Source organism: Octopus bimaculoides, chromosome 24 (assembly GCF_046866305.1).
Source record: "Octopus bimaculoides isolate indiv1 chromosome 24, ASM4686630v1, whole genome shotgun sequence".
Taxonomy (NCBI): domain Eukaryota; kingdom Metazoa; phylum Mollusca; class Cephalopoda; order Octopoda; family Octopodidae; genus Octopus; species Octopus bimaculoides.
In genome coordinates, this window is record NC_142951.1 from 35,798,018 (window position 1) to 35,823,017 (window position 25,000).

Below are 25,000 nucleotides of genomic sequence, written 5' to 3' on the forward strand. Positions count from 1 at the left end.
GTGTGTGTGTGTGTGTGTGTGTGTGTGTGTGTGTGTGTGTGTGTGTGTGTGTGTGTGTGTGTGTGTGTGTGTGTGTGTGTGTGTGCATACACAAGTTTATGTATGTTTATATTATGGTGATGGTTGTGATGTGTTGAATGGTGTGTGTTTATGTGTGTATATATATAAATTCATACCTATGTAAGTATGAATGTGTGTGTGTGGATATATATATATATATATATATATATATATATATATATATATATATATATAAAGATATATACATACATACATATATATAAAGATATATACATACATATATATACAGATATATACATACATATATATAAAGATATATACATACATATATATATATATATATACATACATACATACATATATATATATATATATACATACATATATATATATATATATTCACTAGTGTAGGTAGTAATTATGTTGTTGTCGATGAGGATAAATACGCCGACAACGGCGGCGGCGGCCGTGACTGGTGATTTTGTTGGGGTGTGAATGTAGCCCTCAACCTTCACACCATGACATTCCTAGGTGCGGATCATCTACAACCAGGAACAAGGGTCAATTTGTGTCTGGCCACACATCACCAAGTTATTTATCAGCCTCAAGAGGGGTGTCAGGGTTGTGTAAAGTTCTACCTTAGATTTAATTATATTCCGATTCCAATCAACAATTTCTTTTGCCATGGATACCGAACCGTGAAACATCTTGCTTTTCAAATTCTCGGCTGCCACGGACCAAAGTTTTCTGAATCTTTCAATAGTCCTGACATCGTTAAAAGTTCTCCCCTCCCCTCAAACAGTGTATCGTTAAATGTTTTTGCATGAAGGGTTAATAGTTGTTTGAGGCTGGTTTATTTTCTTGCATCGATGGAAGAGCCTATCTTTATAATGCTGTCCTCACTATGGTGAGGATGTACATTTACCAAAGTTCCTCTCAATGCATGGCTATGATATTCCTCCGCTACTTCTGCTCATAATCAGAGATGCACAAATCGTCAGCCACTAAGGTATATGCTCCACTGGTTAAGGTCAAACAAATGACAAACAAATCTGTGGTACTGAGCAGAATATTTGTTGCAGCCCATCTTTTATACCAAGACAAATCAATCTACATAACACTTCCAATCAGTTATGATCAAAAGCCATGACAGCCACTTCCTGGTATTGCACCAGGGTATTATATTATTATTATTATTATTATTATTATTATTTTATGCTGGACTTTTGCTTTGCATTTGTCCAAGTTGGCTCCAAGTCTTACCCAGAGACCTCAAGAAGAAACAAGTTAGAAGTTCCTGTTGGTGTTATGCCTAGAGTGTCTTATATTTGGTTTTGTACAGAGTGTTATATATATATATATATATATATATATATATATATATATATATATATATATATATATAATGGCGGTGCCCCATCATGGCCACAGCTCATGAGCTGAAACTAGGTAAAATGAAAAAAAAATGAAAATATATACATATATATATATACATATATGTGTGTGTGTGTGTGTGTGTGTGTGTGTGTGTGTGTGTGTGTGTGTATATATGTTGTCAATTCTATTTTCCAGTTTGTGTCAATGAACTTATGTGTGTCTGTATATGTTTATGTTTGGTCTGTCCCGTCCATACATTATAACAGGTGTTGGTTTGGTCATGTTTCCGTAGGGGGTTTGATAGTATAAATACTCTGTATCCGGTTTGTATGTGCTAATAAATTCTTATAAGTGGCGCTGTAGCATGGCCACAGTCTAATGACCAGAACGAGTAATGTATATATATCTGTGTATGTATATCTGTGTGTGTGTACATACATAAATACATTCATACATACATACATACATACATATATACCCATACTCACTTATATGAATTTATGGAGTTGCCTGTTTTCCCTTATTCTCCATGGAAACGGATATTCGTGTTTATACATACATTCATGTTCACATAGATACATATATATCCTTCCATGTACGTACATATACATGATGCATATATACAGTGCATACGTATTTATACATGCAAACAGATATTCTCACAATTGTATACAGAGACATACGTATATATATATATATATATATATATATATATATATATATATGAAATGTATGTATATATATATGTGTGTGTATGTATGTGTGTATGTATATATGTATATATATATATATATATATATATATATACACACATGTATGTATATATTATATATACATACCTATGCATGTATATATATATATATATATATATACACCATTTATATGTACCATGTGTATACACCATGTATATACATGCAATGTGTATACGCCATGTATATACACAATGTTTATACACAATGTTTATACACACCATTTATATATATATATACACCATGTAATCATATAAAGAAAACACAGAAAGCAACATTTGAACGAACTTGCACACACAAACCTAATGGGCTCCTCATTGTACACACACACACACACATAACCATGGAGGAGACAGACAGAAACGTGCGTATATATACACACATACACACACACATACGTGTGTGTGTATGTGTGTATAAATGTGTGTGGCTGCGTATGAAGAGGAAGAGGGTACACACCACCAATTCTAATCTACCCCACTACCCCACCCCCACCAAAATCCATCTACCCCCCCCATCCCATACAAGCTCCTTCCACCCCCTCTCTCTATCGATCCCCTTCACTAAGAGATCCCTAAATTAATCGATACGCCTCGCTGGTTATTGGCTCTTCTCAAGTCATGTGCTTCAAATCTTTAGGATTGCAGGAGAAATGAGGGGAGGGGCTATTGTCCCATCCCTGCTCCCATCACCACCACCACCACCTCTATCATCTTCATTCTTTCTTTTATCTTCTACTTATTGTTCTTGTCTTCATCACCATCATCATCACCAACATACCACCATCACCACCATCACCATAATCACTATCATCGTCATCATCTTTACCATCACATAACTAGTAGCTTAGCAGAATCGGTAGAGCGTTAGACTTTAATGTCTTGTGGTGTTTAGTAAAGTTTATTTCCTTCTGATTTTAAATCCTGGCGAGATCGATTTTACCTTTTATCGTTCTGGGGTCGATAAAATAAAGTACCAGTCATATGCCGCGGTAGATATCCACGACTGTATCCCACCCGACCCCCTACACACCAAAATACGAGGTCTTGTGTCTATATCCGGAATCGCTTATCGCTATTGGCCCCAATCTAAGATGTATGAGCGAAATACAAAGGACCCTGCTAAGAAAGGACCCAACAGAGAGGGAAATATCAGACAATTTTAAGTCCACAACTCTCTTAAACACAGAACTGAAAATTGTGCTGCGTCGAATCGTGAAGAGATTTGTCAGTAATTTAGTAGGAAATGCAGAAACGTGCCGAGGTCCCCGGCTGAGCTATCAACAACAACAGCCATTTCATGAGATACACTGATGGGCGAACAGGGATTTGATCTGGCTTTCGTGGGGCTTTGATCAACGTCGCTCAGTTTAAAACATTTAATAGGGTCAACCATTGATACCTAGAGATGCTCTCAACTATTTTCGGTTCCGACTTCAAGGCTTGGTCACCCACCGAAAGGATCATCGGTCAGTCTAGCTGCAGACTCATAAGAACAGTTTTAAATCACGTGGTCTATCCATGAAGAATGTCCTCTTCTATTTCTAACGAATATTTTGGCGCTAGGATCAGCGCTGGTTTGTTGACGCCCTGGACCACCTCACCAGAACTAGGACACAAAGGCCGTGTCTACACTCGCAGACAGCATCACTGCTATAATGTCGGGACACACGGGAACAAGACGGTGAGCAGCATACTGTTATAAGTGATTATAGGAAAATGGAACCTAGAAGGGCAAGAAGCCCGTGGGGGAAAGAGAGTTCGATTGCTGATCCAAATGTTGTGTGTCAAGTAGGAGAAAGGTGGTTAGCCTAACTCACAAATATCCTCAGAAGAATAACTGACCTTGAAGTTTTGTCGGAAGATTGTAGAGTACTTCCACTTGGCACGGCTATACGTACAACGTTTCGCCTTATATATATATATATATATATATATATATATATATATATATGAGAGAGGGATTTACACGCATATATACATATCAGTGTGCATATGTATGCATGTATGATTATGTGTGTGTGTGTGTGTGCTTGTGCGCGTGTATATACGTATGTATGCATGTATGTATGTTTGTTTGTGTGTATGTATTTGTTTGGTGTATATAAATGCATTTCTCTATATTATAGCAACGCTCTGCACAGAAACAGAGATATCTTCAGAGGTTTTCTGTAATTAAGAAAACAGAAAAATAACTACTGTTGACAGGGCACGAACCCACGTCACTGAGAAGATATGTAAAGCCATGTAGTGGTGGATGTGTGAGGTGGGGAAGAACCAGTAAACATTCTATAATGGAATGTGATGGAATGTTGCGAAGACTCACTGAAGTTGACCCTTGGTGGGGGTTGATCTCTTGGTTCTTGGTCTGTTACTACCACCGCCACCCTCACCACCACTAACAACAACAACACCAACACTACTAGCCGCTACCAATAATACAACTTCAGACCGCCACCACAACTGCCATTACCACCGCCACCGCCGCCGCCGCCACTACCACCACCACCACCACCACCATCACCGCTGCCGCTATGTTTAATCCATTTACCACTGTTACGGCTTCTCTCGCCATCTCTCTCTCTCTCTCTCTCTCTCTCTCTCTCTCTCTCTCACTCACTTCGATCGCTTCTACCTCACCCACCCATGACCACCCCTAACCATTCTCTGATGGTAATAATAGATGGCTTTACTGATGAGCTTTGAACAGCGTTCAGATCGGCGCCCGATCAACGAATGAATCATACAGCATCAACTACCACCAACACCAACACCACTACTACTACTATAACTACCACCACCACCACCACCACCATCACTACCACCACCACCACCATCACTACTACCACCACCACACACCGTCAAAGCCTCATACCACCATCGCCACCTTCATCATCGTCTATACCATTACACAGCACCACCACCACCACCACCACCACCACCACACGCCATCATACAACCACCCCATCATCAGCTACACCACCACCACTCAGAAAATCCACCAACTACCTATACTGTTCAATAAAATATTGTATATTAAATATCAAACACACAGTAACTGGTATATATGTAAGATATTGTATTCATTATAAATATACACTACACTCAATATACAATATAATACAGACTAGATATTATACAGATGTAATGTATGTATGTATTGTAGAACCAGTAGAAAGAGTTATATATATATATATATATATATATATATATATATATATATATTTATATATATATATATATATATATATATATATGATACATTTATTAAAGCTGCAAATCCTTGACAAACTGTTACTCAACGTTTCGTGTTGCCGTTCGTCGGACGGTTGTGATCACAAGTATCTGACGAACGGGAACGTGAAAGTTTGAGTGACAGTCTGTGAAGATTATATTACTCTACCTTCATTGAATAGATTCATATACAGGAATATACATTAATGTTATATTGTATCGTAGACAAATACATTGGTTTCGGGTCTTTGCAAGACATACACCAGTAGGTAGCAACATAAACCAACAGATGGCGATATAAACCAGCAGATATTGACACCTAGAAACAGATGTTGACAAATCCCAATTCATATGTTGCTGTTCTTATTGCTTTCTGTCGTTTAGCCCCGGGTAAATTTTGATTAAACAAACCTATAATCAAACATGTTCCACCCATGACTATCTCGTCATTGATTTAAATTATTCAGGGCTACTCTATCTTAAACACAAATATGCCCTTCCATTTTTAATGCAATAGGGCGTTTTTTAACGTGTGTTACACAGACATCAATAGCAAAACAACTCTGCGAACCACAGCAGATGTCACCAATACCCCAACAGATATCAATATATCCCAACGAATACAATATGGGCCATCCCAATAGATATAACATACCTCAGAAGATGTTTGCATACCCCAACAGATGTCTGCATACCCCAACAGACGTCAGCGTAATATTACAGATTCCATCACACCTCAACATGTATACACCTAACATGAGAGATGCCGATATACCTCCAACAGATGTCAGATAAACTTCACACATCATCTCTTTTGAGTGAAGGAGGATGTGAGGACAAAACTAAAATGCAAAAGTGTGAGGTGGGGCGGGTAGTAATGAAACATTTATGGAACAAAAAAAGGCAGCAGAATGGCTAATGTCACGTGTGTCAAGTGTGCACCAATGAAATAACAGCTAGGATTAAGCAAACCATTTGTTGTCGGGAAATCTTATTATCACCAACCGTTTTAAAGTCCGGATAATTAGCTACTTAGTTTATTATTCACCCTTTTAATTACTTTTGTTTCTATCACCAGATGGCGTTTGCGCTATTTCAAAGAGTGAACGACCAGTGGAAGTCATGTTGTCGTCTGCTTTGTGAGTTGGAAGTCTTTCTTTTTTATCTTTCTATCTTTTGTGTGTTTAACCCGTTGGAATTTCATTCTATTATCGTATCACTCGCTACATTGGTCCCATTCAATGTTTAACGAAGTCGCTGGTCATTGTTCTTTCATTCAAGTCCTTTTGTCTCTCTTTCTTTCTTTGTCTTCAGCAACAACAACAGCAACAACAACAACAACACAGGCGACAACGCGAAACAACAGAACAATTACAATGACGTCATGGCCAACGCATAATGTCACCGCAGCAACAATGATGAAAGGCCAATGTGGGAGAGAAGTGGGGACAGGACAAAAGAAAAGGGACGGGTCAGGGATTGATGACAAAATGGAAGACTGGAAGAGTAAAAATGAAATATCATTATGAAGAAGCGAATTATTATTCTTGTTATTAATATTATTATTAAATAGCAGAAATTAAAGGGAAGGCGGTGAGCTGACAGAATGGTGAGCAGGTTGGACGAAATGCCTAGTGGTGTTTCGTCCGTCGCTACGTTCTGAATTCAAATTCCGCTGAGGTCGATTTTGCCTTCCATCCAGTTGAGTACTGGGGTCGATATAATCAACTTACCCCCTCCCCCAAATTTCAGGCCTCGTACCTATAGTAGAAAGGATTATTATTATTATTATTATTATTATTATTATTAAAGGGAAGGTGATGAGCTGGCAGAATCGTTAGCGCGCCGGGCAAATTCGGCCGAGGTCAACTTTGCCTTTCATCCTTTCGGGGTCGATGAAATAAGTACCAGTTACGCACTGGGGTTGATGTAATCGACTAGCCCCCTTCCTTCAAGGTCTTGTGCCAAGATTAGAAATAATAATTATTATTATTAAAGTAAACTGGCAGAATCATTAGCACACCAGGCAAAATGCTTCGCGGCATTTCGTCTTGTCTTTACGTTTTCGGTTCAAATTCCGCTGAGGTCGTTTTTCCCTTTCATCTTTTAGAGGTCGATAAAGTAAATAACAATCAAACATTGAGGTCAACGTAATCGGCTTAGCCCCCCCCCCCTTGTGCCTATATTAGAAACGATTATTATTGAGGTTCCGAAATGGCAGAATTGTTAGAGAGTCAGAAAACATTCCTTGTGGCGTCTCTTTCGACTCATTACGTCTTCAGTTCAAATTTCACCGGCGACCAACTTTGCCTTTCATCTATAAAATAAAGTACCAGTCAAGCACCGGGGTTGAAGTAATTTACTTGCCCCCCCCCCCACTACTCACCCACTCAAAATTGCCGACTTTCTGCAAAAATTGTTGTTGTTGTTATTATTATTATTATTATTACTATATTCGTGGATCAAAGAGACATGCAACATCAACGATATAGCATATGTGGTGCTTCTTGTCCACCACCACCACTAGGTCCGGTCTGTGATGCTCTAGAACCTGATCTGTTTTGATTAGGAAATCCCAGAGGATTTTGCTTGTCTCCGACTTGGCCACTCTCTGCGGTTTGTGCTCCTACCACGTCTTGCCTCTCTCTACTCCCTACTTTTCGCACAGTTTCCAATGGCACACTTTTGCTACACCTTGTAGAGGTTTGGGGCAAGTCTTAAGCATTCGTTCGTGGTATGGGCAATGGTTTCATCCACTCCATTGCAGATGCGGCACAGCGGAGACACTTCCTCATTCCAATGGTTGACCCTCCCGTCCGTGTCTTGGTCTTGCGATGCCAGTTTCGTGCTCTCGGTCTCTCTTTTTTTAGGGTTCCTTTCATCAGCCAGTCTCACCTCTTTCTTCCAGAAACTTCTCTTGTGGCTACATGGAATTGGTTGTGGAGTCCCTTCTTGCGTAATTCTTCCTCATGTTCCACAGAAGATTGTATTTTTACGATACTATTTACGTATTTAACAACTATACGTACATCCATGCATGCAGATATATATATATATATATATATATATATATATATATACGTATATGATTGTGTGTGTGTGTGTGTATACACGCGCGCGCGCACACACACACACACACACACACACACACACACACACACACACACAATCATTAATATAACCATTTATCCCCACACTACCAGTACCGCCACAGCCATCATCAGTAACACCAGCAAAATGACCACCACCACCACTGCCATTCATACTCGTTCATAATTTTCGCTAAAAATTCCTACAAAACTTTAATATAAAATTCTTGGTTCCATCATTTCACCCCCACCCCTCATCCCACACACCTCCTCCTTCTACTCCCTTCTACCACCACCACCAAAATCTTCTCCCTTTTTCTCTCCTCCCTCCCTCTCTCTTTTTATTCTCTCTCGCTCAACTACTACTACCACCGCTACATTCACAAACACCACACTGCTCCTACCACCTCCACCACACACTCCTCCGACCACCTTTACCATTATAAGCCCGCCTCTACCCCTTCCTCCTATGACATCAATATATATATATAGAGAGAGAGAGAGGGGGAGGTAGAGTTATCCCCATCTCCTCCAGCCACTACCACCAACACTCAACCTCCTCCCACTCTCTCTTAAAGACACCTCCCACTATTTACTTGGTAACTTTAAACTTCAGTCATAAACCTCTTCTCCCCACTCTCCCCTCTTCCTCTCTTTCCCCCTCCTCTTCTTCAGTCTCTTCGTCATTTTCCTTATCTTTCTGTCTATCTACATTTCCCCCCAAACTCTCCCTATACTCAAAAAAAAAATATATATATATACACACATATATGCATATATATACACATACATACTCATACACACATATATACATGTATATGTATACATTTATATACACACAAGTAGATAGTAATCAATATACAAGACGCATTTCTATATACACACTGATAATGTTGTTTAAACATACATGTACTACTACAAACACACTAATATACAATATATACATATGTATGTGTGTATGTATGTAGAGAGCAGGACACACGTATGCGTCCATGTGTGTGCGTGTGTATAATTACATACAAAAATACAATTTTATTATAAAAGATAAAAATATTTTTTCTTTTCTTGGAAAAAAATTTGTACATACAATTGCATATGTAAATATGTGTGCATGATTATACATGCGTGTGAGTGTGTGTGTGTGTGTATATATATATGTATATATATATATATATATATATATATATATATATATATATATTATATATATATATATATATATATATATATATATATATATATATATATATATATATATATATATATATATATATATATATATATGTATGTATGTATGTAAATATGACTGTGTGAGGCGTCGTACATGTAGATGTTTGTATCTAATCCGTCAAAATGTAATGTATGGACATACATCTTCACACGTATGCAGAGATGAATGTGTGTGTATATATATATGTGTGTGTGTCTGTGTATGCATATATATTTACATATACATATAGGTGCACACATACACACAAGCATATACACTCATATACACACATATCTACATAACATGAAACCTCCCTCCTATTAATTCAATTCACCTCCTCCCCCTCACGCCATTGTTGGTTTGACCTTCGACCTCCAATCTCATAGTTACAACCAACTTTGACAGGACTGCAGCACTAACAACAACAACAACAAAACCGTTTCATACTCTCCTCCTGAAAATTATTGTTTCATCCTATCATTCATATTAGCACCACCGCCGACACCACCACTGCCACCACCACTACAACCACCACCACCACTACAACCACTATCACCACTACAACCACCACCACCACTACAACCACCACCACCACCACTACAACCACTACAACCACCACCACCACTACAACCACCACCACCACCACCACTACAACCACCACCACCACTACAACCACCACCACCACTACAACCACTACAACCACCACACCACCACCACCATCAGGATGGCCATCACCAATCACCAAGTTGAACATCACCATCGTCACCATCGCCAATACGACTGATACAAGCCACCACCACCACCACTACTACATCCATCACCATTAACTGCTAGAAATAACAGCTAAGTTTAACTTGGCTCTAAACAACAATAACAAACAACAATAGTTAAGCTATAAATATTACCAGCAACAAGAATTCGATTCATATAGAACTTCGCTGGCAGTGTTTCGATGACGTCATCAACACAAACACTTACACACACACACACACACACACACACACACACACACACACACACACACACACACACACACACTGAATGAAGGCAGAAAGTAAGAACGGGATAGAATTTAAGTTTATCAAAAAGTACAAGATAGTTTTGGATTCATAGAATTGAAGACGGCTGAAGTGGAAAGACAGTTATTAAGGGACACCCTAAGGAAGGGGACGTGAATTTCAGTTTGATAAAATTGACCAATGGGACCCCTTAACATCGAAGTCAAGAAGGTACCTTGCTACAGGTGTGAATTCATTGAGTAAAAGCGACATTAATGTTCAGTTAATAAGTCTGTTGAATATACATAAAATTTACATCCATCTGAACACGTATGCAGATGTCTATATAAACGTTTGAATAAGCAGGCAAACAGATGCTGAGCGCTATGTATAATAAGTAATATCATTAAGAAATAAATTAATTGTGTGTGTGTGTGTGTGTGTGTGTGTGTGTGTGTGTGTGTGTGTGTGTGTGTGTGTGTAAATGCTCGAGGCCACACCTACGTGCACATGCACACTAATACCAAAGTGTCCGGCAGGTAGATACCTAATTCTTCTAAATCATCTACGATTGCCCTTCAAAGTAAATATTGGTTCAAAATATTTGTATATTTTCAAAGTGTTTTAATGAGTAGCAACTCCTTCGGAGTGTCTGTGAAGAATTTGATCGTTAGCAGAGAATGTTTTGTAAGTCTCTGCGTTGTAGATATTTGACAGTGTTCTGTTTTCTGTGTATTGGAGCATTTTCCAAATTAAATTCAGAGATATAGTCATATTCTTCAATCCCAAACCAACTAGAAGAAATTGAGTGTATGCGATTGAAACAGCATTGAATTAAAATTGCAATCTACGTATCATACTTTACGCATGTACACCATTGGTAGGCAAGATGTTATGGTTTTCACCCGATATCAAACCTGTTATAGATGTGCTGTGTTAAAAGAAACGCAATATATATCGGAGGAAGACGAGTGATCTTCCTGGCAGTGGTTTGAGAGAACGCCAGATGCATTTTGTCAATGTCATGTCCTCACAGCCACATGCCTAGACGAAATTTGTTGGATCTTTTTTAAAACGGGGGCCACATTTTTCATTAACGAAACACTTTGAAACTTGGAACACTGGTAGAATGTGTCATATAAAACATCTTTTTCTCTTAGTCTTCTTTAAAAAAAAAGAAATCCATAAATTATTTCATGTTAAAGTTGTCGTATTTCTGTAATTTCAACCAATCACTGACGTCCATTCAGCCGATATACATTAAGTGCCGACTACATAAACAAACGATTCTGAAACAATTAACCCTAACCCTAGGGTTAGGGTTAGGGTTAAAGCAAATTTAAAATGAAAAAAGCAAATAAAACGAAGGTATGGAGATTAAATACGCTTTACATCGCTTAATCAGCCAAAGGAGTAAATATAAACAACTGAATACTTGTCAGTGATTGGTTGAAATTATCGAAATAAGACAATTTTTTACATGAAATAAATTCGAATACAAAAATATTTTTCTGTTCTATAACACAAAATAGATAAGTATACGAAGTTTGAAAGTCTTTCGGTACCAAAAACACTACGTAAAACAATGAAAAATGTGGCCCCCGTTTTAAAATAGATCCAATTTGTCGCCTCTGCGGCTATTCGCAATACCGGCCATTATATTATTCACTGTTTCCTATTTCGTTTAGGCAGGTGGCCGCGAACACATGTTATTGTTTACTTCACAATCCTAACTCGATCACCACATCGACAACCATCACCAATCACCAACACCACCACCGCCACTATACTTAGCAACTTCTATACAAACCAGTCAACAAAGGAACTCTTTTGTGGTCCCTCATTCTGCTAGAAATAACAAGTAAATCTCCTTCAAATTACATCTAACGTCTTAGAAAAAGAAACAGAATGATATCGGGTTGGGATGTAGGGAATGGAGTGACGGTCACGGCTGGAATATCGTTGATCAGTGGTCTGCTCGACTAGGCTTGGAGCTAAACAACAACAAAATCCCTTAAACACGCCGCTACCCCTAATATCACCCCCACACTCACCTACACACACATTCATATCAACGGTCCTACACACTCTCTTTCTCTCTCTCTCTCATATACACACACACACCACCACCACCCACAACTCCCGTCATAATCCAATCGCTGTTTGCTTTGGCCATTATCTTTCTCTCGTCAATTTCTCAGCCGCCATCACCAGCAGCGGCGTTGCTCCACCTAGCGGCTGAGCCGGGAGCGACCGGCCATAACTCTGTGTAACTTGAGCCGTTGTTCTACAAGGAAGACGGCATCGGGTTGCGCCGAGAATGACTGTGTGGCGTTTTAACAACGGAAATTAGTGATGGTCGTCTGTCAAACATGGCTGCTGCTGCTGCCACGGCCCAGACTCCGATTCCCACCACACACACACACACACGAGTGTATGTGTGTATAGACATATGTATATGTATGTATACACACACACCCACACACACAAATTCACATGTTTTGGTCTTCTGTCTACATATACTCGCACAGACAGAACAATGAGTGTGTGCCTATGCGTGTGCGAGTGCACATTCAAACATATCGACACACGCATACATGCATGAGGCTACCACACACACACACACACACACACAAATACAGCTATCAATTTTCAACATACACACGTAAGTCTGCCTCACGCACATACATACATACACGCATACACACACACACGCACACACACACACACACACGCACACACGTACACACACCAGTACAACTATCAATTTTCACCACAATCTATCTAATTATTCGATACCCCTAATCCACCCGACCTGCTCCCTTTCACACACTCTCTCTTTCCTCCTCTCTCATCCCCCTTCTCTCTCTCTCTCTCTCTCTCTCTCTTTTATTGCTGCTCCTTTCTCATCTTTCTCTTCAAAAAGACTCGCACAAACAACAACTGCAACAATAACAAAGGCAACAACAACAATTACATTAAGAAAATGACAACAACAACAACAACAACATGGAGACAATCCCGTTTTGCTGTCAAGAAAATCTCTCTTTTCCGTGTGTAAACACAAAACACTCAACGGAAACAGATCCACATTGATGATGATGATGATGATGATGGTGGTGGTGGTGCTGTGGTGGTGGAGGTGGTGGTGGCCTGATAATGATGACGACGATGATGATGGTGATGATTACGTTAATGACGTATATGTATACACACGTGTATACATATGTACCTATGCACATACACACACACACACATATATACATATCCATACGTATTCGTAGTTACGTAAACATATTTGTGTATATACAATGCATACATATGCATTGTATATGAACACGTATACACATGTTATACATATGTATATGTTGCATACACACATTCAAGCACAGATGTACTCACATATACACTCATGCAAACAAGCATGCATATTTTATATATATATATTTATATACACACATACATATATATATGTATGTATATATATATATATTATATATATATGTATATGTATGTATGCACGTATGTATATACATACATGCAAACATACATACATATATATCAATGTACATATACATAAGAATATAAATTTAACGAGTATACATCATGAGCGCACACATACATATACGTACACAAACATATATATATATATACTCTACTTGTTTGTATTGAGTGCTTTTGCTTCGTGTTACTACACCGAAACGTATATACACACTTATGTGTACACATATATACACATCTGCTGTATCACGTTACCGATATCTCTAAACAGTTATATACACTCGGTGAGCCATTAAAAATATTAACAAGAACAACAACAACAACAACAGCAGTGACGATAACAACAACAACAGCAACAACAGTAAAGTAATAAGAACAATGTCGTTCGTTGTTTGATTGAAGGTGGAGAGACGCGGGGGGGGGGGGCATCAGGATGGAAGAATGTGACAGAATCTTTGAGAATTGCCAGAAAATGGTAGACGAGAAAAAAAGAGAGAGAGAAATTATGTGGATGAAATGAATGGGATTCGACGTCTTGAAGAGGGTGGTGGCGACGGGGAATCAACGAGCGGGGATTAAACAAGGAACATCGTAGAACACAACCAAAATTTGTCGAATTACCAAAAGAAAGTGTCCTTTCCCGGCGGAGTTCTCAAGATTAAAAGTGCGTCTTGAGAGAAGGGCTAACTATCCGGACCATTTCCATTTTCTGGAGTACAACACATCTGTCTCTGTCTGTCTCTCTCTCTCTCTCTCCTCTTCGTTTCTTTCGCTCTCTCTCTCTCTCTCTCTCTCCTCTTCGTTTCTTTCGCTCTCTCTCTCTCCTCTTCGTTTCTTTCGCTCTCTCTCTCTCTCTCTCTCTCTCTCTCTCCATATATCTATTTATCCCATCCCAACTTGTCTCTACTGGAACTGGAAAAGTCAGTCCTCTTCTTAAAGAAGGGGAAACTGTCCTGCCCCGTCCTCAATCCTTTTAGTCTTGTCCACCAAACAATCTCTTTTACCATAGAACCCCACCCGCCCGAACTACGTGTTCTTGCCGGCCCAAGGAAGGCGCTAAAGCAATTTCCACGATGGACTCGCCTCCTCATAGCCAAGTCCTTCCTACATGGAACAACAGATGTTCGACCAAACTCCACAAATCAGAGATGGACACTGAACGAATGCCTGCAGCGTCATTTGCGCTGATGATGCTACTGTGTCTGTGGGGTTTATTCCGACCTAAGAGGTCACATTTTTATGAGTTACTCACAGACACCGAACTGAAAGTATTTCGAAATATGCTGACTTGGTGACCCTCGACGACGCCCATAACATCATGTCCTTGCCCACCACTAATCCCCTCAACAATGTAAGAGTTGAGGTACCACCGCTTTTGAGGTAACAATCATCACATTGACGGAGAACTGTGAACGTCTGACAATATTTCAAATGCCGAGTGTCCAATGTCATTTTAAGTTATCCTAGGGCCTGCAACTCCATCAAACGCCTTCATTGAGGACAGTTACACATTCTATGCTCAACTTCCAGAAATCTTCGTAGATATCGCAACCTAGACGTATGTTTGTGTATCAACATCCACAGCATAGCAGCCTTTTCGAGCCGCTTCAATCCGATCAAATGAAAACTGAAACAAGGTACGATGGCCTCTGATGGTAATATATGATAGAGGTAGTATATACAGTAATCCCTCGACTATCGCGGGTGATACGTTCCAAGACCTCCCGCGATAAGTGAAAATCCGCGAAGTACTGTATTGTATATATTTTTTTTTTTTTTTTTTTTTAGAATTTGTATATATTTTATTATAAATTCAAAATAACACCACGGAGGAATCGACGTAAGCTTAAATAATAAACCGCGATATGGCGAGAGATTACTCTAAACGCCTGCTGCCTCTGTCGCGCTTTTCAAAAATAATCACATCTCGGCCGATAAGGTCGGCCTCCTTGTTCGTCACCTCGTTGCATTTCCTATCTTCTTGGCAGTCTGGTCCGAAATAGACCCCAAGCATCTTAAAACCACAACGCTGGTTTTCCGTCTTTGTCTCGGTTGATGTCTGTTCAGGTTCCTATCTTCTTCTATTCTTTCAGCGTGGTCCTAAACCCTTCAAAATCCTCCGGATCTCACATCATCCCGGTGACATCGTCTGCGTTTCTGGACACCGCTCTCCTGCGAGGAGGACAAGGAGGAGGAGAAGGAGGAGGAGGAGGAGGATGAAAAGGCGGGTGGTGATCAACATTCATCAATCAACAATAATCTACAGTCAGGTGTCATTAGTCATCAGTAATCAACAATATTCACCAATCATCAGTCACCAATCAACAGCACTCGTTAGTCATCAGTCTAAATCAGATAAGTAATTTCACGTTTATTTAGTTACTCCCCTCTCTTTCTCTTTCTTTCTCACTTCGTCTGGGACGGTGTGTATGTATGTGTGCATGTGTGTATGTGTCTATGTGTGTGTATGTATATTTCTGTGTGCAACTTCATGTATATGCATGTTTATGTATATATATATATATATGTGCGTATGTATCATTGTCTATGTATGTCAGTGCGTGAGTGTGTGTGTGTGTATTTATCTATAGATATGAATGTATTTGTGTGTATGTGTGTATGTCTATGATTGTGTATGTTTTTATGTTCATTTGTGTAAGTGGGGAAATGTGTATGTATGTGTTGGTACATGTCTATGTTTGTGTGTATATATGTGCTGATGTGTGTGTGTGTCAGTATGAGTGGATGTGTGTGTGTGTGTGTGTGTGTGTGTGTGTGTGTGTGTGTGTGTGTGTGTGTGAATGTCTTGGGTTTCAAAATTTGTCTGAATAGGATGAAACCTGAGAAAAGGGAGTGTATTTGGGGGCTGGGAGTGGAAGAAGGGAGAGGAAAGGGTTGGTGGTGGGAGAGAGAGGAGGGCTATGTAAAGAAACCCAGCGAAAAATCCCAAATGTTCCAAAAGAGGGAGGAATGTTCGAGAATGACTGTCTGTCAGCCTGTCGGCATGTCTGTCGGTCTGTCTGTCCTCTAGTCTGTCTGTTGATCTGTCGGTCGGTCGATTGATAAGTATGTCAAGCTGTCTATCTGCCTGTCTGTCTGTCTGTCTGCCTGCCTGTATGTCTGTCTGTTTGTCCCTCTTTATTCCTAGGGAGACAGGAATGTTACAAGACTGGAGGGGCGTTAATTTATTCCAAACCAAAAACAAAACAAGACAGAAAAATTTTACAAAAAATGCAAAAATAACAAATATGTAAAACGCGAATTGAAAAAATAAAAAACGGTTTTCAAATGTGATAGAGAGATATGTGTGTGTGTGTGTGTGTGTATGTGTGTGTGTGTGTGTACACATGCTGAAATATGTGTATGTATAACATTCTTAAAAACATTTCCAATTATTTTTTAATACTTTTAAAAATGCATAAAACTTTTGAAATCCCAACAAAATTTCGACACACACACACTAATACAACATACATATATAATATATATATATATATATATATATATATACATATGTATGTATACATATATATGTGTATATATATCTTTTGTTGTGTGGCTAAAAAGTTCCTTTGCAACTGGCGGTAGATTCGAACCCGCTGTGTTGAAGGTGCAGCACAGTGGATAAAATTGTACGCAAAATTCAGTTGCACGCACATCTGCGATGTCTTCCTCAATACTGTTGGTTGCAGGTCTCCCAGAACGTTCGTAACTATCGACATTTTTTGGCCATCTCGGAAACGTCTGAACCACTCGTACACCTGGCGGCGGCTCATATGCTCTTCTCAATACACTTTCAGCTACTTTGCGTTGACCTCTGAGCAGGTATCGTCATGACAACTTTCTCTGTCATGGTCAATACGACGATCACACGCTACACACGTTCCTTCCAAGCACTGCTGTAAACAGCGGAAGTGAGCTAGAATGTTGAAACTTAGTGCGCATGCACAGCAGAGATCAAGGTCAGTCGGTGCCAAGCGGTTTTACTCTGTGTACTTTAGCTTTGTGGCTATGGCAACAGTTCGGACACTTATTGATCAGACCTCATATGTGTGACTATCTCTCTCTCTCTCTACATATATATACACACACAGAAAGAGAAGGGAGATGTACGCGTGCATGAATATATATACATCTATATATGTATGCGTATGGCTAAATAGATATATGAGATTATATCCACGTATGTAAACCTATGCGTGTGTGTGTGTGTGTGTGTGTGTGTGTGTGTGTGTGTGTGTGTGTGTGTGTGTGTGTGTGTCAAATATTTTGCGTCCTCCAGAGATATTCTACCCTAATCAACGACATACCATGAAAGTCCTTTTTATGACACACCTCCTCCACCATCAACACCACCACCACTACCACAACCACCTACCCTTCTCCTTAAACACTCTCCAAACTCTTTATCGAGCCCCCATATACCCCCACCGCCGCCACAACAATAGCAACATCGCCCGCGCCCACCCGGCCACCCCTATATTCCAACTACCCCAATTATCTATTTATCTTTCCCTTTTATTACATAATTTACCAGCCAACCCTTACAACCCATCCACCATTAATATATATATACCCACCCCTAATAAATATGCTTCTGTTCCCCATTCTTGACATATTTCTCACACGCAGCTTTCCCGCTTTCTTCACTCCACCTTACTCAATAATTTCAGTTGGGACCCCAGTGTTGTTGTTGTTATCTGTGTGTGTGTGTGTGTGTGTGTGTGTGTGTGTGTGTGTGTGTGTGTGTTGATGTGTGTGTGTGTGTGTGTGTTGATGTGTGTGTGTGTGTGTGTTCCTGAGTGTGTGTGTTTTGTGTGAGTGTCTGTGCCTGTGTCATTGCAAACACACACACACACGCACACACGCACGCACAAACATTTATGTGCGTGTATATGCATGTATATATACATACATATATCTATGAATCAATTATATTTGTATGTATGTACGTATGTGTGTGTGTATGTTTGTATGTGCGTTTGTATGAATCAAGAAATGCTGACACCCAAATTCATAAATCACCAAACAACCTAGAAATCGACCCTTCAAACCCTATCTTCGGTTCCGTGTTTTCCGTTTGTCCAAGGCGTCCCTGTCTCACCAGCTGTAATACTATGGTGTTGCATTATTCAGTGTTGTACCTATACATTCACGCATGCATGTATGTGCGTGCGTGTGCCTGCTTCGTTGTAGACTGTCTATAATAGGTCTGCTCCAACTACAGAAGTTGCCCGACTTATCGATTCAATTGTTCTTTTCACGTTCAATCTTTAAGTGAGACATTATTAAGTGAGAAGCAAATTTTCATTGACATAACGTTATAAGCAGTAGATTTCAAAATTTTACTCTTGCGACTAAAAATTCTCCACCATTTTTGGAATGTGTGAAAAGATTTCGTCGATCACTTTGAGACTGAAAGACTAAACAAGAGTTTCTGTTGGTATATCTTCCTCAAGTTGGGCTAATCTTTGAATCAAATCACAATGCATTCGATCAAAGGTTTTCAGACAAAAGAGTTATGGGGAAAGCGGGGAAAACAGTATTTGCGCCCAACGCAAAACCATGCAAGCCATATGACTAAAGGGACGCAAAGCCACTCTTATACACATCATCGAGGGGCATTGCATTATCTAAACTTTTAAAACAATTCTTATGAACGTTTAGCATTTCTTTTGTGCAATTATCAATGAAGTTTTTAAGTTTATACCTTTTCAAAAACCACCAATAAAGCGGTTATCTTTTAATGAAGTATTGCGGCATTCGTTGACCGGGTAAACGTCAATTTTGTGTTGGGGAGTCAAACTGGAGAAACTAGGAGTGTAATGGAGGTGAGTGGTAAAGTAGTTTATTATATAAAATATGTTGTATATCTGGGTGTTGCTGTACACCCCGGATGTTGTGGCATATCAGGGTGTGACGTTAATGTAGAAAATAGAGAAAATATTTGCAAAACAATTCAGAAGAAATTCATAGAATTGTTCTCAAAATCTTATTTTCTGCAAACGGCATTAGCTTAAAGCAAGTCGACCTTTAAAACACTTTTGGTTTGGCTGTTAAGCAGATATCAAAAGATACCCGAAATGAAGCAAGTCTTTGAATGTGAAGGCGGATTCATAAAAAAAAGGGGGTCTTATAAGGAAGCTTAACGAGAACAAGTGCACCAATTCTTATGAAAATGTATTCGGTTTTTAGCAAATTAGAATTGTTTTTATTAAACTAGCGCATAAGTCCTCGAATACTTCTCGCATTCTACAAATTATGTGCATCAACTACTTTTCTATGCATTTGAGTATATAACCATATTCAGTCTTGTGACGATTGTTTTGAGTCACTTCAACCTGACGGAGCTCATTAAATTGGGTTTTGACTCGAAACAGTCATCAGAGCAGAATTGTATAACATTACGTCATGCACCGCGGGGAGAGAAGTTTAATGAACTCTACGTACGAGAGTTAATTTTGCTTAATTAATGCAGTCAGTCATTTATGAGTGTTTCTTTAAACAAACAACACAATTAACCAATTTCAATGTGGAACTGGTCGCATTCTTTCATTTGGTGTGCCTCGTTAGTTTCACTAAGTGCATATATATATATATATATATATATATATATATAAATTTAAGGAATGGAGAAAACGCATGTTATAATTGCATACTTTATTCCTACATATGTTTCAAAGGATTGTAGGAATAAAGTATGCAGTTATAACATGCGTTTTCTCCATTCCTTAAATTTTTAAATATACTCAAATACCCAAAATTTCAGGGAGTTTCTACCTCAAAAACAGGAACTACACCACAGTTATTTTGTGTTCTTTGCTACCTTGGTTTCTATTAACCCATTTATTCTATCCGAAGAATTTTTATTCATTAAGATAGAAGAAATACATATAATTAAATATATATATATATATTTTTTTTGTTTCAGTCATTTGACTGCGGCCATGCTAGAGCACTGCATTTAGTCAATTAAATCGACTCCAGGTCTTATTCTTTGTAAGCCTAATACTTATTCTATCGGTCTCTTTTAACTGAACCGTTAAGTAAACACACCAACATCGGTTGTCAAGCGATGGTGGGGACAAACACAGACAGACAGACAGAAACACACACACACACACATTATATATATATATATATATACGACGGGCTTCTTTCAGTTTCCGTCTACCGAATCCACTCCCAAGGTTTTAGTCGTTCCGAGGCTTTGGTCGTTCCACGGTGCCACGCAGTAAGACTGAACCAAGAGCCATGTGGTTGGTAAGCAAGCTACTTACCAGACACCCACTTCCATTTTTACTCTGTTTACCAAAATAGCCCCCCCCCCCCCATCGTGTCTCTCCCCTCTCGCCCCCAGACGCTTTCTTTCATAATTTCAGAAACCAACAGAATAATTCTTACAATCACCATATTTAGCAAATCCCTTTTTCTGCGAACTCAACTCCTCTCCTTCCTGTATATGAGCATAGCCCCTTATTTCTCGTACTGTGTATGTACATGAGAGACAGGGCACGTGTGGGTGTGGTTGTATGTGTGGGGGGCAAGGGTGTATGTGCGTACGATTGCGAACTCTTATTTTAATGTCAAATAAATATTTTTCAAGGGAGAGAACTGTGGCAAAAATAATTGTAGTTGTTTTTCTTGAGAGTTAATTCTTAATTGTTGGCACAGCAAGAATTTTTTCCTTCTTTTGGACCGTAATATTCTAAGTAAACGTATTTGCTTACGAAACGTCGTAACCTACAGCACTGGTACTGCATTCTATAGAAAATCTATAGATATAAACGCAAAAACAGTATTGTGCGTGCGTGCGTGCGTGCGTGTGTGTTGTTTAGTGAATATATTTTAACCAGTACATTTCTCGTCATGCTGGAGCACTTTCCGACAGTAAAAAAGTCCGCTGACGATTCCAGTGTTTAAATTGTGCACCGAGATGTTCAACCACACTATTTCATACTTGGTGTGGAAATCTATTAAGGACACTAAAATAGGACTTTCTTCCTACATGTCCAATTGCCTTATTGTCGACTTTCATTTATCTCAGGAGACGATGGGAATTTTAATTCGCTCTTATTTCATTCCAAACTTTAGACTTTTAGTTATGTAAAGTCAAGTTCTTATTTTAGTCTACTAAATAGTGGTTGCAATAGAGAAAAGTTTGTGTGCGTGTGTGCGATAAAAGGCTGAATATGGTAAATTTAAACCTGTGGCACCAAATGGAAGACGTTTAATGTATCGAACACTGAAGACAAAAAAGCAGTAAATTTGGTCTCAACTGGATTGGAAATCAGAATATAAGAAGAACCAGACTAAATGACTCACATTAAATTATTAAACAAAGGGGGAATTACCCCCGTCCTACCTTCTCTCTCCCTCTCTCTCTCTCTCCCTGCACAGACAGAAAAGGTGGGGTGAACACGAGTGGAAGGTCTGCTGGATCAGGGGTGAGTTGAGGCTAAGCAATATTTGAACACCTGGGTCTTAGATCACTTTAATGGAACCACTTTGTGGCAAGTATTTGGGCCGGGTCTCTTGCCTTGGGCCACTTTCCTTCCTTCCTTCTGACCCCACCACCACTACCACAAACAGCACCAGTGCTTTCTCTTCCTTTCATTAACACATACACGCGCGCGCCCGCACACACACACACACACAAACGTTTGTTAGCTAAGTAATGCAGGGGAGGTAATTCCTTTTCTATTTCCAATTGACGTAATTAAAAGTGACCTCGACGCGACTGGTTTCCCATCTCAAACTAGAACGAGCAGGTCTCGACTAGAGGGACTGTCAGCGCCCCGATGCAATTACCCTCTTCCCATTGGAGGGAGGCAGGTCCCTAATCTGAGACGTGACGTGCATCGACACGTTCTCCGGCTCCGACACTGCAGCATCGGCTACAAACCTGGGTGTCGCCTCATGTGACGCAGGGAAGAGAAAAATCAATAGATATAGGCTCTAGATCTCGTGCGCTAAATCGAGAAAGAACGAAAGCCGTCCGTCGGACTCGGATGATGGAGGTGTGACGTGACAACAAAGTCACAATTCAGTCTTTGACAGATCAGGATGGGTGTGTACTGCGCGGTTCCAAGTAAATGTATGTGACCTTCCCGCAGTTCTTTGCCAAACTCTTCAGTAAAAGCAGAAGGCCACAAAGAATTATGGACTGTAGTACCTACCTCGACGATCTGCCGCAACTCTTTAAAGGAGGGACAAGACGCTGTGAAAGGCCAGTAACAGCAACTAAGATACGAGTAGTCCTGAGTGGCTGCGCAAGTGACAAATCGCCCAGTTTGGATGGTCTCACCTGAGTTTTATGGCTATATACTGGATCTGTTTGTTGACCTCTTGACAGATGTCTATGGCAACTGGCAATATGAGCGTAATGTCATCCGCATCTGTTGACATAGCTCTCCTGCACCCAATTCAAAAGGGATGCCTCTCAAAAGTTCTAGCTTCCAGAGTAAAGGCTCGAGTGCCAGAACGTACAGAGGAGATGAAAGAGGACTCCACAGACAGATCGAACGCAAAACAGGAGAATTCCCAGTTCTGTGAATCAAGGTGTGTTAATTTTATTGAGAAAGGAAGCCAATAGACGGGATGTTATAGACAACTTCCAGCCCACAACCCACTGAATGCAGAGTTTCGAATGCTGGCCAAAGTGTTGGAAAAGAGGTTGGTGCCTGTTGTGGACGCTTTAGTCGGAGAAGCTAAAACGTGTGCGATCTCCACTAGATGCATCCACGACAACCTCCACCTCATGGAATGAGTAATAAATCTGGTATCGGTGAGTCTCTAACCGATTTGGATCAGTCCATCGCTACCTAGCAACAAGATAAATCCGAACAAGTCTGTAGGTCTGTAGCTCGACAACTGGAGAGAGACAAGACTATGCCAACGAACAATAATAGCAGGTCGATGGAGAGACAGACCAATTCCTCGGTGTCTGATTTGGCCTAGACCTCCAGGTGGATAAGAACTGGAAGAATTAATGGACAGTCTCACTCATAAATGGATCGAGAGGAAAATATTCAAGCAGAAGAGGTGAAGGCGCACACCGCCTCTTTCATACCATATCTCTTCTGACCGTTGTATCTTGTCCCGATCCACGTTTGGCTGGGCCTTCATTCCCCTATCACCTCTACTCTTTATACAAACTTTAAAACAAATTTTAAAATTAATATAACAAGAGTCATTTCCCCTGCATTACATGTCAGAAAAGTGAGCGCACGTGCGCGTGTGTGTGTGTGTGTGTGCAGACCATAATTTTACTTGTGTTCTTCAAGATGGGAGGGACAGCTCCCCATAACTCTTAAGATGCGTGGGAGGGAGAGAGGAGAGACGGCTAACCTTGGAGACGCGCTCAAAACACAATCGTTGGACTTCAGTAAAATCTCGTGTTATTGTTTAAACTTTAGAACTTTTGAGAGGCATCCCCCTCCCTCTCTCTCTCTCTCTCTCTCTCACACACACACACACACACATATATATATGTATACATGTATGTGTGTGTGTTTCATTTACTTTCAGCCTTTTAGTAATCCCAGCCTGAGGTCTGTGGCGTTGCTGGAGCACACCCACCCCCTCCGTCTGTACTTACTGCTGCTACGATACTCCTTCAATTTCCAGTGGCTGAGGGAGTTTGGTTCCGTTGCCCTCGACTACGTTTCTTGCCTTAAGGTTGGTCCCTTAGGGACCCCAGGTTCTAAAGTATCCAAGTGCTTCTTGAATACATCATAATCCACTTCATATAAATTTGTGTGTTTCTTTACGAAAATATAAAAAAGTTGTGCTGTAATTTTTAATCCTGGGCCGTTCCAGT

At 39.9% G+C, this 25,000-nt stretch overlaps 1 protein-coding gene and 1 long non-coding RNA gene across 3 annotated transcripts in view; one reads left to right on the forward strand and one right to left on the reverse strand.

Annotated features, from left to right (window-relative positions):
• LOC149131276 (uncharacterized) overlaps nucleotides 1-25,000 on the reverse strand; it is a 137,019-nt gene that overhangs the window by 76,431 nt on the left and 35,588 nt on the right. The gene's annotated exons all lie outside the window — the stretch shown is intronic.
• Nucleotides 22,638-25,000, forward strand: part of LOC106869064 (uncharacterized) — a 48,944-nt gene continuing 46,581 nt past the window's right edge. For both annotated transcript variants that reach the window (XM_014914573.3, XM_014914574.3), the window contains exon 1: nucleotides 22,638-25,000. This exon is cut by the window's right edge and continues 1,087 nt beyond it. The gene's annotated coding sequence lies outside the window, so the exon portion shown is untranslated.